We start from the raw sequence: 16,056 nt of genomic DNA on the forward strand, positions 1-16,056 counted from the left end.
TTTCTAATTTCTAGCTGACTTAAATATGCAAGCTACTGCGAAGCCCTTCTGCAGGACTTTTTGTGTTACTGTTGTTATCCTTATATAGTAGAAGCCTAATAGTACAGAGAACATATATTCTTTCCAGATGTTTATTTCTTTAGGAAGTATTTATTTTGGAGAGTTCTGTGGCTGTGGTGCATTTTTTTTTTAATTTTCTAGTGGAGCTACACCTTTCAAATTGATATACAAACAATATTCTAAAATATATTATTGTAACCTAAAATTTAGTACACAAGAAATTTATTTAAAATGTTTTCCCCATTAAATATATTGAAGTAGTTTATATCATACTGGTTTTGGATAAGTCAATGCAAAGAAAATGTATCAATACTTCTTGTTAGAAGTGCTGTATATTGGGCACTACTATCTGAGTTCTAACTTGCGCATATAATTTGCTATGTCCAATGGATAATCATTTTTTATTTAGGAGTTTGTGCTAAGGAAACACCCAGCAGCCCAAAATCAGTTTGGCTGATCAATCATCTCGTTTTTTTTTTTTTTTTTAAGAAAGTCTGGAGCTAGCAGCAGTGTTTTGGAACTTAGAATCATAGAATCATAGAATATTAGGGTTGGAAGGGACCTCAGGAGGTCATCTACTCCAACCTCTGCTCAAAGCAGGACCTAATCTCCAACTAAATCATCCCAGCCAGGGCTTTTTCAAGCCTGACCTTAAAAACCTCTAAGGAAGGAGATTCCACCACCTTCCTAGGTAACCCATTCCAGTGCTTCACCATCCTCCTAGTGAAAAAGTTTTTCCTAATATTCAACCTAACCCTCCCCCACTGCAACTTGAGACCATTATTCCTTGTTCTGTCATCTGGTACCACTGAGAACAGCCTAGATCCATCCTCTTTGGAACTCACTTTCAGGTAGTTGAAAGCAGCTATCAAATCCCCCTCTCATTCTTCTCTTCTGCAGACTAAACTATCCCAGTTCCCTCAGCCTCGCCTCATAAGTCATCTGCCCCAGCCCCCTAATCATTTTTGTTGCCCTCTTCTGGACTCTTTCCAGTTTTTCCACATCCTTTTTATAGTGTGGGGCCCAAAACTTGACACAGTACTCCAGATGAGGCCTCACCAATGTCGAATAGAGGGGAATGATCACGTCCCTCAATCTGCGGGCAATGCCCTTACTTATACAGCCCAAAATGCCATTAGCCTTCTTGGCAACAAGGGCACACTGTTGACTCATATCCAGCTTCTCATCCACTGTAACCTCTAGGTCCTTTTCTGCAGAACTGCTGCTCAGCCATTCGGTCCCTAGTCTGTAGCAGTGCATGGGATTCTTCTGTCCTAAGTGCAGGACTCTGCACTTGTCCTTGTTGAACCTCATCAGATTTCTTTTGGCCCAATCCTCTAAATTGTCTAGGTCCCTGTGTATCCTATCCCTACCCTCCAGCGTATCTACCACTCCTCCCAGTTTAGTATCATCTGCAAACTTGCTGAGAGTTCAGTCCACGCCATCCTCCAGATCATTAATGAAGATATTGAACAAAACCGGCCCCAGGACCGACCCTTGGGGCACTCCGCTTGATATCGGCTGCCAACTAGACATGGAGCCATTGATCACTACCCATTGAGCCCGACGATCTAGCCAGCTTTCTATCCACCTTATAGTCCATTCATCCAGCCCATACTTCTTTAACTTGCCGGCAAGAATACTGTGGGAGACCGTATCAAAAGCTTTGCTAAAGTCAACGAATAGCACATCCACTGCTTTCCCCTCATCCACAGACCCAGTTAGCTCCTCATAGAAGGCAATTAGGTTAGTCAGGCATGATTTGCCCTTGGTGAATCCAAGTGATAAGTGCTTTAGATGTATACATCTTTGCCCACGAGCACTTCTTGCCATGCATACTAGAGACTCAGTCAAAGAGTGGGTTAAGATTCTATTGGCGGTGTCTTTTGTTCGGATTTTTTCAAATGTGTTTTGACTGGGGGGGGGGGGCGTTAAATTTGAACACATTAATCTCATTCCAGGAACAGACTGAGATTGTCAAAAAGGCACATATCCTGCCAAAAGCCACAGAGACAGACAATCCTGATGGTTATGTTTAGAAAAACTTAAGTAGAAACAGGTTTCAGAGTAGCAGGTATGTTAGTCTGTATCCACAAAAAGAACAGGAGTACTTGTGGCACTTAGAGACTAACAAATTTATTTGAGCATAAGCTTTCGTGGGCTACAGCCCACTTCATCAGATGCACAGAATGGAACATAGTAAGAAGATATATATACATACAGAGTACATGAAAAAGTGGAAGTAGCCATACCAACTATAAGAGGCTAATTTATTAAGATGAGCTATTATCAGCAGGAGAAAAAAAATGTGTAGTGATAATCAAGATGGCCCATTTTAGACAGTTGACAGGAGGGTGTGAGGCTACTTGAAATGGGGAAATAGATTCAATATGTGTGAGTGAAAAGATAAATCTGATAAGAAGGAAAAAGTCCCCATTTCTTGAGACAACAGCTTTAAATTGCTTTTTAGTGTTTTTATCTGTTTTCATATATGCTTAATTAAATCCAGTCACACACCATCTTCATTCAAAAGATTAGTGAGTACAGCACAAAGGCATCTTAGCCCTGGAGGGGTCTCTGACATTAGTCTTCACTAGGAATGATTCATTAATTGCTCGCTTTATCCTAAACCTCTTAACAATATTTTTGACTCAACAACACAAATCACTGTGACTTTTTCTTCACAGTCAGGGACATTTGCTCTAAGTTAAAGTCAAGGAAGCTATGTTTTAAAAGTCTGCAAGTAGATAGTTCAGAGAAACATACTTCTATAAAACACTCTTAAATGTGGCAGTCAACTAAATTCAAAAACTACATTAATGTCCCCATGAATGTCACCAATATTAAATGACATATAATTAAGTGAAGACTACTTTGGATTACAGATAATCTAGTTGAATTTGTAACTGTTCTTTACTGGCTATGATGATGGATGCAACTCACACAGGAAGTCCAGCCTGCTGTTCCAGTCTGTTTGAACTGTGTTCCTGTACCAAATTGAATCATAACACTTCACAGCTCTTCTTCAGATCACAGGCTCTCTGATGACTGGAAGGATTGGCTCTGTGATTGCTTTCACAAAAATGATTGCTTTCTCAGAGGTGGGGTGGGGGGGGGGGGGAAAGTCTGGCTCTGGTTTACCTAACCTGAACTGAGAATCTCTCCAGGATTTACATTGGGATTGTTATCATTTGCTCCCAACTTCTCACACCCAAAATACAGATAGCCAAAGCTAATCCATAAATGATTACATGAATTTTCAGGGAGAAAAATAATGCCCCCTCTTTGATCAGTTCATTTTGTAATTGTGAAACCTATGAAACACAAACTCACTTTTTATTTCTCCACTTCCTTCCTAAACGTCAAGTGGTTTACACATACACTGATGAGTTCTACTGCACAAGACACTACAGGTCAAAGGAGAAACACAAATTAAGTGATTGATGACTACATGGAAAGTTGGTAACCATGATAACAGCTGAAAGTTTAGTAGATCCACAGACCCTCTAAGTATATTCAAATGAAAAAGTCCTTCCCCCGCCCCCGAAAGAGTAAGTCATATCCCTCTGCTCCAGATTAAAAGTCTAAGATTTAGCTTCTGTAATTCACATTATGAGATCTTTCTTACTGTCAGTTATATACATTAAACATGACTGCCATGTGTTGTACACATCCATGTGTATCTAATTAGCTAATTTGTATATTTACAAATAATTTGCATATGATCATAAACATCAGTTTTAAAAATACTATGTGGATTAAACTTCTGGTGAAAAGCATTGGATTGAGACTAGATTTCCCTTAGTTCCCCTGAGCAGTGACAGCAGGTGTGGCAGAGCAGGAGCTTACTCCTTGCACCCCTCAAAAGCAGGGATCAGGACTTGTGAGGAGCTAAAGATGGCTTGAGTTGAGCTACAGGTAATGAGGACAGCCTGAAGGGGGTGCACTGGCTGGGCAGGAGAAAACCAGGGGATGGGGTTGCTACTGTTTGGCCCATGTCCCCTCTATCACCTTCTGGCACCTCCATTCTGTTCCCAGACAATAGGCAGGCTCCATTCCCTTCAGCAGCTCTTCTTCCACTAGTATTCCTTATCCCCACCATCCCTCCCAACAGCTCTTGTCACCCCCAACAGTTCTCCCTGCTACTCCTCCAATAATTCTTGTCCCCTGCATCCCACTTTCTTGCCTCCAATAGCTCCTGCTCCTCTTTGCTCCCAATTACTGCCATATTTCCCCTGTTGGGGCACTGATACTGACTGGTGGCTGGGAACAGCAGGACTAGACAGCCAGAGAGACCACCTATGGCTGCCCCTGGTAATGGGCAGGCTGAACTACAGTCCTAACCATCTTGCCTACCCAGATGGAGTCCAGCTAAATGCAGGACATTTAGCCAGGTCTCTGAGAATGCATGGGGTGACCTGCATGTGAGAGAGTCATGTGAGAAACATGATACTTGGCAGGTCTTCCAATTGATAATGTAAGGCCACTTCTGCACATGAATAACATATTTTGATAGTCACCATCTTGGCAGGCATACCAGGGATTGCAAGCTAAAAAGCATGAGTTTCTTCAGCTTGAACTAAAGCACCAAGGACTGCAACAGCAAATGACTCATGTCCTCTGTGGCTCAGAAACAGAAGGGGCGCTGTAACACATGCTCACCAGTGGATTACCTTTATACATGTGAGAGGTGCCACAGAGGTCACTGAGATTATTCATGTGCATCAAATTTCCAGAATGAAGGTCAGAAAGTATGCTTATCACCAAGCTGTAAACTTAGTCTTCCTACTGCCACATGCCAAAATATTGACAGTCTGTCTTCCACTTCAACAAATAATTGTTTTAGACAATGCTTAAGACCATTTAGCATAGTGTAGGACTGTCCTGACCTTATTTCAGGAATCATGCTGCAGCTTGCACCTTTAAAAGAACTAAGTCTAATCATTATATAACAAAACAAAGAAAATCTGATTTTTTCTTCAGCGTTTATATACAGTGTATATTTATGTTCAATGGAATTTCATCCGGTTTTATTGCTACATTACATTGTCACATTAAACTATAGGCAACAAATCCTGTAGAATATTTTCCTTTTCTATACAATTTAACTGAAAAATTCCTGCAATATTTACTGGTCAATGTACAAAAATTTAAGCTTTTAACTGAATGAATCTTTTTAATTGCAGACAACCACACGACAACTTGCAAATTAATTATTTCTTTTCACACACTGGTTACTGCATATAAGATTTTCATCAGTGCTGGCAACTCAAAATCAGTGTGGCCCTAATCCTGAATCCAGAGTCAGTTTAGAAAACTCTCTGAGCCAGAAATGTGCTACATGTGCTTTTATTGTTCAACACTATGCAGTAATATCATTCCATCATTATATAAGAGAGAACATTGTAACATCATCAAATCTAAGACACTTTTTTAAAACATTGTGTCTATAAAGTTAATACAAGACTAACTCTGCTGTTTAAAATAAAATATAGAATGTAGGGAAGCCTCAACCACTTTTTGGTATTTTTCTTACATTAATTTAATCCAATTAGTTAATCTATGCTCTGATATATTTCCTATATTTCCATAACATACTAGATCCTGTTTTTGCTCTAGCTGCAGATCCCATACATGTTGCCTTTTAAAGCTACTTATAAGAGCAGTGAAAGGGGTTGATTTAAATTGCATGTCCTTAATTCATTTTCCTCAGCTCCAAGGTACACCTACTCCATCCTTCCCCACAACCAAAGCTCGCCAGAATAAGGTTAAGAACTTTATAAATTTTAGATACTATACATAATCAATATTTGATGCTAACATTTCTTTGTTCTTCAGAAAGATGAACTTTTTAGAACACAAAATGAAACCATCAAAAACAATGTTATCTCCATTTCAATTCACTTTTCCTTGTTTTGTGCTCAGCTGCTGGACTGAGACTGACTTCTCCTTCCCTTTAGACTGACCTGTCTATCCTTCCACAACCAATGTCAATTACAAGAAAGAGGTCATGCCAGCAGTGTAGCTAAAAACAAAAAGAGTCCACAGATCAGCCAATATTATTACAATTACCATTATTTAGCGAGCTGGGAAAATTGTGGAAAAAATATTTGTGAATATTCATTTGAATTTGAAAGTGAAATTCAATTTGTATTTGTGATTAGCACTGGGTAAATAATGAAAAAAATGTTCATAAATATCTCATTTAAGTTTTGGAAGTTTTTATAAAAATTACTGACTGTATTTTTCAAAGAATATGTCCAGAATTATTTTATAGACTAATAGATTTTAAGTCCAGAAGGGACCATTAGGATCACCTAACACAGGCCAAAGAACCTCACCCAGTAATTTCTGCTTCAAGCCTGAATTTCTGTTTGAGTTATAAAACATCTTTGTCCATCTCCACTTATTATTATAATTTTACACGCATTTCTAAAGCATGTATCACCCTAATAAGTTCCACATCTTAATATTAATTAATATAATCATCCATCTATCCCCATACCACAAAACTGAAAGTTTTATCCTTGGGATGCATTCAGTTTCCATTTGCTGGAAACCTTCAAATCTGAGGAAATTATTGGTGTTCCTCTACATCCTCTACAACAATGCAATTATAATATATTGCATAGAACATGAAGGGTCTTACTGTTTCAGCCCTGATCCTACACAAACATGTGCACATGCTTAACTTTATGCATTGATTAGTCCCATTGGGGAATCAATGTTCTTCATACAGAGACCCATATTCATTTATGAAAATGGACATGTATGTGCAAACAAGAGCATTCACTGTTTATTAATCATTTTTTATAAATTGTTCTGAGGTTTGAAAAGTTTTAGCTAGGAAATAAGAGAGCAGAAACAATACAATATGACTTAGATGACCAATCACATAATCAAAATTAACTATTCACAAACATTCCATGAGGCAAGGTTTTCCAAAGCGTGGCGGGACGGGAGGGGAAGGACAAAGGATTAGCTGGGAAGTAGAGGGTGATATACACATTTCTCAACTGTCAGGAGAAATATGAGTCTCTAGGCTCATATTTCATTTTCTAAAAACTAAGTCTCCAGCTACTATAATGTTAACAAAAACCTCCAAATTGTCTGCCTATGTTTGCAGAGAGTCTGAAACAAACACTCGGGGGGTGAACTGCCCTATTAATTTCAAATGGTGATAACTCAGATGCCAATTATAATACTTTCAACTTCAACATTATTAACTCTCACACATTTGTAGAAATTAGAATCACAACAATGGGCTAAATTAAATCAGATAATTTACTTTCTAAGGATAATTTAATCAGCTCTCTGTGAGGTCATGGGATTCTCATATTTCCAGGTATTGTATAAAATACAATATCCCATGTCTACACAACAAGCTAGAAACTTGTTTTAACTGTTTGAAGGGACAGTTATGATATATAACCTCTACCACTTGACCTAAAGGAAGAAACTTATCAGCAGTCAGCTATAAAAAGACCCTTATGTGTCTACCATGCAAACAGCTTATATAATAGGCAACATACTCACACCTTCATTTAGTGCACAATCATGCTCCTGCTAAAGTCATTCTAAAAACCTCCCATATCAAGATTGGAAGACAAAGAAACAGTAGACACAAATCAACTGTCAACTCAGAGTAAGTTTTTAATTGCCTGGAGCTCGAGAACAATTAGATTACTTTTCTTCAAACTCCAATGTACAATCTCCTTTGCCTTCAGATGAAATTTGGAAATTTTCAAGATGAAGAATTTTCCAGGCCAAAATTATAATGGAAGCTAGTTGCAACCTTAACTGGAGACAGATTGCTGCCTCTCCATAATTTTGACCAAAGAAAGTTCATCTATATCCATCCAGAGCTTTTTATAAATTCAAAGTTAAAAAACAAATAAACCCACACAAAAACCCATTATTCCAACCGTAAAGGCTTGATATCTCTTCTCTTCCAGTTATTGTATCACATTTATCCTGCAGCTGATAAAAACACAAAATGGGGAAAGCATGAGGCCCAGACTGTACAGGTTGGTGTTCACAGAATTAAAGGCCCGTCTAAACCTCAGAACAAGAAGTGTGGACCCGTGACAAAGAAAAATGCAATGAGATCAATAAACCAGAAAACACAGTGAATCTATTAGGAAATCCAGGCAAAACTGCATGGATTCTGGCCTAATTCTGTGGGGACATAACTCCGTTATGCAGGCCTCTGGGTTTACTGCACATTGACAGTGTGGCACCCACATCATAACCTGTCTTTCAAAAGAGGCTGTAAACTGCACTCTGCAGATGGGAGCAATTCATCCAGTGGCTGCTTCCCAGCTCCTTGGTCTTCCCACCTAAGAACATACCTATAACTCTAAATCCCATGGATCTTGAGTGGAGGGGATTTCCCAGTGTCAGGAGACAGAAAACAGCCTTCTTCATTTACAATCTTCTTCATTCATCCTCATAACTCCTCCAGAACAATCCACATCATTATTTCAGTTACTCAGAACATATAAATTAGAAAACTAAAGAACTGTCAAAGGAAACCACTAGTTTATTGACTGTGTAGAACAATGCAACTGACATTTCACCCTGTAGAATATTGACCACAAACATCAATCATTATATTTTTCTTCATCCACTTGTTATTATTAACCTCTCTTCTAGAAATTTACCCCCTAAATCAGAAGCATCCAAATTTTGTCAACCCAAAAGGCATATGAACAACTTGCCATGAGCCACCCTTCTTAATCTTATGTGCTTGGGATTTTCAAAAGTGCTCATCACTGGCCTACTGAAATCTATGAGTGACTTCAACAAGAACAGCGTTAGGCCAACTCCGAGTGCTTTTGAAAATGGCAACATACAGTATACATGATTTTTATTGAAAAATAAATGTATACAACCTTAATATTCGCTTATACTTATGTCATCCTGTGTAGAATTCACCAGCAATAGAAAATATCAAATAATTCAGAGACATTAGTTTGGGCCAGAAGACTGGGTCTCTAATGTATTAGAATAATTTATTTCCAGACTGTATCTCCTTACCCAAGGCTGTTTACATAGGCCTTACAATCAAGTATAATATGTTTATAAATTATAATGTGTTTGATTGTGGTTGAACCTGGTTCTAATCAGAGACCAAGTTCCAGCTTAGCTCTCAATCTCCATTTAGACAGAATTTTGTTTTTAAACACACTTTTTAAACTGTGTTTTTTTAAACACAGGTTACAATATGGCCCTGTCTCTTCTGGCTGATCAAAACATTTTAGAACCCAGTTCACTTACAATCAGGTAAAGCCTCAGGAAGGGCCTTAGATATAATGAAATGAAGGGCAGCAATTTTAGGACTCTTTAGATCACAATTTGTGTACCAGATGAAACAAAAGCTGACGTAACGACAATATACAATGGTTATCTATTTAACACACAGTAAGGATTTCAAACACTGTAAACTATATTCTGAGGACACAGCTGCTTCATGAATGCCTTTCAAGTGATTTATTCACCACGCTTATTTTATTACTTTATTTAATAACTATGCAAACTGTGATAGTTCTTCTTCCAACTGTTCATGGAATTCTAAATCCTTAGGTTCCTGTATACACTGTTTGTAAATAATGATTTTAGAAATAGGAAGTGGGAAACAGCAATATGTAAAGGACTTGTCTCTATTCTGTTTTACAAAAGTTGGGTAAATGGAGTGATTTGTAGAGTGATTGTGAAGCCCTTAAAGATAGTTTGAAAATAGGAGTGAATCTCATACTTTACAGCAAAATTGAAACTTTATGAGATAAAGCATTTTCATATTTTTTTCCTTCAAAACTATTTAAGTTAGTTTACATTGTGATTACAGTTTGGATTGTTAACAAGAATTTGTTTTCCAAGAGTTTTCAGTACTTTCCCAACAGAAGGTTAATTCTATTCCCACCATTTTACCACTACACATAACTTCTTCTTTGAAATTCCTTGGCTTTCTAATACACTGGAATGTAAGTGTAGATTTTTTAGCACTAGAATTCTTTAGATAACCAAGATTAATTGTGTAAATACAACTATCTACTATATTACAGTATTCAGTTTCATTTCCTTATACTGCAATTGACTGTTTTTTTTATAATCTAGCATCTAGGGTGGCAATACAAATTAGAAAATAAATATTACGATAAATCCTGTACTAGAAGAAAAAATTGAATTTTTTTCAAATGTTGAACAACAACGAAAAGAGGTGCTCTATCAAAACTGCAGACTGCTAGCAACAAAGTCCTAGAGATTTCAAACCTGTATTCCAATTAAGTTTACAGTTGTTATTTCTGCCACATGCAATAGTTAGCCTCTACCTGGCTAATTCACCCTAAAAACAAAGGGATGCGTTTACCCAAGTTGCATTTCTTAAAAGGCTGTGTCTTATTTTCTGCGTGAGACCCTACTTTATCTGCATAGTACAATTCAAGCTGCAAGATTCATAAGATTTCTGGAGGATTTCGAAATAGCAGACTGCCACCTGTCTTTTGCAGGTTATTTATGCAATGCTGCAGGCTAGAAATTAAAACTAGCCTACCATGAACAGCTGACAAAAGGTGTATGTCACAGAGGGCTCAGTCTGAAATATGTTTGGATATGGTTGATAAAACACTCATTCTTTTAAGTCAGTTATAGTTTACAAAGACAAATTAGAAAGATAAAATGTGTATTTTACAACTTGGTGTCAAGAAGGAATGTGAAGTATAAGCCAGAGAAGAAGAGGGAGAAAGCGACTGATTAAGCCAAATTAGACAATACTTTGATGAAACTGAGCACTGACAGAGATTCAAATTATATATTTCTACATATATTTTATGGAAAAAATATAAGAACTTCCTCAGTGATTCTTATTTTTAATTCTCATACCAATTTATCTCAGTAACTATGGCAACAGTTTCAGGAAAAATTGGTCAAAATATAACAATCAAGATGATATATCATAATTTTACATGTGTTATAATCAAGCTTCTTTTAAAAAAATAAAATATTATACTATATAATAAATATGTACATATTTGGTACACTGAAACTCTTATCACAAAGTATTGATTAGTAGATATTGCTTCAGTCTAATTCATTTGATCGCAGACCACACACATATACTATGGGTGTAAATTAATGATATTCAGACCTCAGTGGTTCAGGAGCCAAATTAGCGATCAACATTACCGAAAAGAGCCACGGTTGTGTGAATTCATTGTTTCATTTACTATAGTACTATATATTCATATATATTCATATTTAAACAGTATGATGGGAAATGTGTATGTGTGTGTGGATATATATATACAAAATTCTCACAGCAAAATGACTGACCAAGTATTATTATTTTATCAACTGCAATTGATTAATAACATAGAAAAAAAATCCTAGTTGGTTAATAACTTAGATTGTTAATAATTAAATCACACAGTATTTTAATATCATGTGATGCAAAGAGCCACACATTAAAGAGCCACTTGCAGCTTGCGAGCCTCAGTCTGACTATCATTGGTGTAATTCATCCAGTGCAAATCAGCATAGCGCCTCTGATGTTAGCTTTAAGCATGGGCGTAACCTCATTTCCATCAATGGAACTGTTCTCTCAGGCTTAAAGTTAACCTTGTATGTAGTATGAGGGACAATCTTCACTCATTGAAATATTTTGCTTTCCACAATCAACTCTCTGTACAACTTGTTATGAGTGATGTACCTGAATACTTGGATGCTAATATCTAAACTGTATTGTTAAATTTATTCACCTAAATTTGGGTTATTGCAGATTATGTACTATATGTATCTTATGACTTTTAAAACAAACTTTGTATTTGTGGATAATCTAAGCACTGTACCCAGAAGTACAGATACTCTTTTCTTAACCTGAGTATTATATATATTTTTAACATTAGCTGTAACAATATTTGATGGATTAGAATCCAGTTGAAGATCTGACCTTGTATATCCAAGCAATTCTCCAATTCCATCTGTTGAATCCCTTACAGTAATTAGTTTCTAACTGATGATGTGGAGTTGCTAAGATGTTTTTGTTGTATTCTTTGCAACTTATATTTTGTATATTTTATTTAATAAGAAGCCATGTTTTCTTTTACATTATTACTTAATTCCAACATCCTGATAACACAAAACACAATAATATAATTCTATATGAGAGTAATAACAACAGACGTAAAACCTTGTTATTACCCCATTTGGTTAAATATCTGATTAAACAAGCTTAAAACTATAGCTGTTATGCAACTACAATGGTATATATTTGTGACGGTACAGATCTCTATGACTGCAAATTAGCTCAATAAACTTGACATAGCCAAGGTTTTTGACTTTAAAAGGTACACAGAAAACTGCTACTTGCACATATTTTAGCAAATTGATAATGGAAGAAGATTTAAAACATGGTGTAGACCGTTGATATTAATACATTCAGCTTCTTCAAAACACTATGTGAAAACTTCCTAAAGGAAAAGTATAACTTAATGGCAAGAGTTTACATTTTCTATTTCTGAACTATCTCTTGGACAGAAAAGTAAACTACCACCCATAAGAGCAAAGTCTCTGCTCTCTGTGGGAGTTTACACAGCTATTCACCACTAACATGAGAAATGAGATGATGCTATTAGAAAAAGTAATAAAAATATGTTATCACCATCTACCCTAAAGAACACAGAAATTTGTCAAAATCTTTCATTTTACCCATGCAAGGACTGAGAAATACTCTAGCTGCTAGAGTTAAAATTGAAGTCCCATTTCCCTTATAAATCATGTTTTTACAGAGCTTTTAACTGGGCTAAAAATTTTTGCTTCAGGCTGGAGTCTGGCGTACAAGAAATCAGTCCAAGAATGTTTAGTGTTTGCTTTGCTTTACAAAATGTTGTTTATTTAAAAAAATCTGTTCAACTATTTTTAACTATGTAAGTGTGCTCCTACAATCCTAAAAATAGCTGCTGCTGCTTTTTTCAGTTGTAACCTTGCAGGCTCCATACTGCCTTTGAATATCTATCTATCCATCCATCCCTGAGCTGTTTACTGAATGAGCACGAACATTGCTTTTTTTTTCAATGAAAAATGTCATAAAGATTTTTAATATGTGAACTTGGTGCGCATGCTTGGCATCCAGACTGAAATGAGAAACCATAACGGCTACCATCTCTCAGGGTAATAATCCATGCAATAAGAAGGATTTACACAGCAGACCATGATGTCCCGTTCACTGTATTATGGAACATTAACTCAAAATGTACTCTTTAAAAAGGTGTCAAAATACAGGTTTATACAACAGACCAAAACTTCTGTTGTTTATCAAATTAAATAATAGGTGCAGTACAAGTATATTAAAATTCATACACAGCAGCAACTAGTATTATTTGTAGATGTCCAAGTATACATTTGTATAATATCCATTTGTATAATATCCAGTAACTTTCCATGACAGCTTCCCTTGCCCTCCACCCATTTATTTTTTACTTTCATGAAAAGATATACAATACACTGAAATAACAATAAAGCTGTGACAAAAAAATCCCAAAGTATTTTCTATATGGATATGTATTCTATTCCAACCTGAGGCAGATGAAGGTGTTTACTTCAGGATCATTTACCTTAATCAATTAAATAACCAAAATGTAAAATGCAGCAGAAGGTTGGGGTGGGACGTTTTGAATGTACTTGGAGAGGTTGAAGAGGAGAATACGATTAGTTTTTATCAGTTTTAAAGATATGGAGTTTTGCTGTTAGTTTTCATTGTCTTGGCTAAAGAGTCAGGGGGTAGCCGTGTTAGTCTGTATCTACAAAAACAACAAGGAGTCTGGTGGCACCTTAAAGACTAACAGATTTATTTGGGCATAAGCTTTCGTGAGTAAAAACCTCACTTCTTCGGATGCATCCGAAGAAGTGAGGTTTTTACTCACGAAAGCTTATGCCCAAATAAATCTGTTAGTCTTTAAGGTGCCACCAGACTCCTTGTTGTTTTTGGCTAAAGAGTTAACTCCTGTTTTGTAACAGCACTAAATGGACTCTCTGTTTGCCATCTCTTGTTTCTCTCCCTCTTAGGTATCTGTGCTAGATACTTAACAAGGTAGGTTCTGCTTAATGGGAACCAGTTGCGAGTTTTGCCCTCTGTCCCTCGCAATGGTGACTCCAGACCGCTCACTGATTTCTCTAAAAAGTGGCTGGAGCATCCAGCCACTTCGAGCGGAGCCCTCGCTTCCAGCGCCCCCTACCGGTAACAGACCGCTATGGCAAAGAGTAAAATCAGGCTCCCCACTCCAGAAACAAAATCACCAACACAACCTGGAGCAGGTAAAGCAAAGGGCAACAGTGCACAAACTCACAGAAAACACATTAGCAGGAGCTGCCTCACACCTCAGCAAAGAGCCCTGTTTGCACTGGAACAGAGTATGTGCTCAGAACATGGATCTATGGGCGAGGGGGAAATCCGGAGCGCTACTGGGCATTGATGCAACATCCACCGACAGTTTTTCTGCCACGCTCCCCCTACTAGCTCCCTCTGAAGGCCCTACAGCCCCCCTTTCCTCTGATCAGCACACGGTGCTCCCTTCACCCTATATGTTGGATCGAGACTTTACACGAATACCACAGGAAGGGGGGTGGGGTAGAGGTTCCCTGCGTTTAGGTGCTGAGCAAATTGCAGGTGCACCCTGTGACCCAATCGTCCCCCCAGATAAGAAACTCCCATCCCTTCCTACCTCCAGGACATCTGCAGCCTATACCACACCACAGTGAAAACATCGCACCCCCTTAAAAACAGCCCCTCATTGTGCTTGGTCTCTTAGTCAAACCAAGTTTGATACACAGCTGCTGTGCAATCAAGTCTGTCCCCACCAGCCCCTTCCCTGGCTCTTCAAATGGCAGAAGCTGGTGTCCTGCACAGGGGAGAAGAACTCGAGAGAATTGGGGTGGCTGGGTAAGGGGGCTGGGGAGATGAGTTTTAGCTTTAATGATGTTTAAGTTGCCAGCCCACCACAGTGATGTTCAGATCCCGCACGGGGGAGGGAAGCCAAGTCGCTGAAATGTTTAGTGTTCATCTCTCCCATCTCCCCCACCCCAGCACACACAGAGCAACAGTATAATTGTGGGCCACCAGAAGTTGCAACTGGTTGAGCAGCTTTCAATGTTTACTCACCGCAGTAGAGAATTCATAACCTGAGGCTGCTTCTCGGAATCGGCTCGGATCAGAGCGAGCCGACAGACCCCAAACTGAAGCACAACAAATCCCAGCACGCAGCAGAGGCAGAGTGAGGAGCGGCTCCCCAGGTGATGCGCCAGCCCGGCCGCCACTCGCCCGGGCTCAGCTAGCGCTTCAGGTCTCAGGGGGGCTCCAGGTCCGTCCGGGCGCCCCGGGAGGGGATGGCAAGAGCCAGATGCACACCGCTGGGTCAGGCAGGGGAGAGGCGGCCCTCCGCCGGGCAGTCCCTGGGAGGAGGGTGGTGAATACGCAGGGGGTAGTTGCCTATAAATCCAGAGCCGGGGGGCAGCATGTAAAGCGAGGAGAGGAATCCCCGAGGAGGCGCCTGGTGATCCCGTAGGAGGCGAAGGAGACCCGGACACCGGCCGCTGCTCTCCCCTCGCTCGGCGGCAGCAGCAGTCGCCCTGCCTGTGTCCCGGGCTTCCCGGCGGCTTCGCAGCCCGAGGGCGGGTGGGGAGCTGTGCGAGAGCGCCCCGGCCACGGGGAGTCCGGGCGAGCGGGCAGCAGGAGAGCCGTGTGCCTGTGCGAGCGTCTCTCGCCGACTCCCCCTGCAGGTCTGGCTGGGAGCGGGACTCCGCTCTGCGCGGAGCCTCCCTCCCCCGTGTGCACACGCCGCCTCTCGGGGCCAGGCAGGGAGTGAAACTAGAGCCCCGGCCGCCCGCTTCTCTCCCGCCCCCGAGCCCCCGGCGGTGCACTCCCCGCCCTGCCCCAGCCCGTCCCGTGCCAGCCGCGCGCAGCCAGCCCCGCTCACACCGATCCCCTGCAAGGCTCTGCCCTTC

At 39.4% G+C, this 16,056-nt stretch overlaps 1 protein-coding gene across 2 annotated transcripts in view; it reads right to left on the reverse strand.

The window, feature by feature from the left end:
* SEMA5A (semaphorin 5A) overlaps positions 1 to 15,921 on the reverse strand; it is a 635,454-nt gene extending 619,533 nt beyond the window's left edge. Inside the window, exon 1 of one of the 2 annotated variants that reach the window (XM_042859868.2) lies at positions 15,215 to 15,896. The gene's annotated coding sequence lies outside the window, so the exon portion shown is untranslated. Of the gene's footprint in view, positions 1 to 15,214 lie in introns of both variants that reach the window. The other variant, XM_042859867.2, reaches the window with a different exon arrangement.
* Between the last annotated feature and the right edge of the window lie 135 nt (positions 15,922 to 16,056).

This window comes from Chrysemys picta, chromosome 2 (genome assembly GCF_011386835.1).
Source record: "Chrysemys picta bellii isolate R12L10 chromosome 2, ASM1138683v2, whole genome shotgun sequence".
In the NCBI taxonomy this organism is placed as follows: domain Eukaryota; kingdom Metazoa; phylum Chordata; order Testudines; family Emydidae; genus Chrysemys; species Chrysemys picta.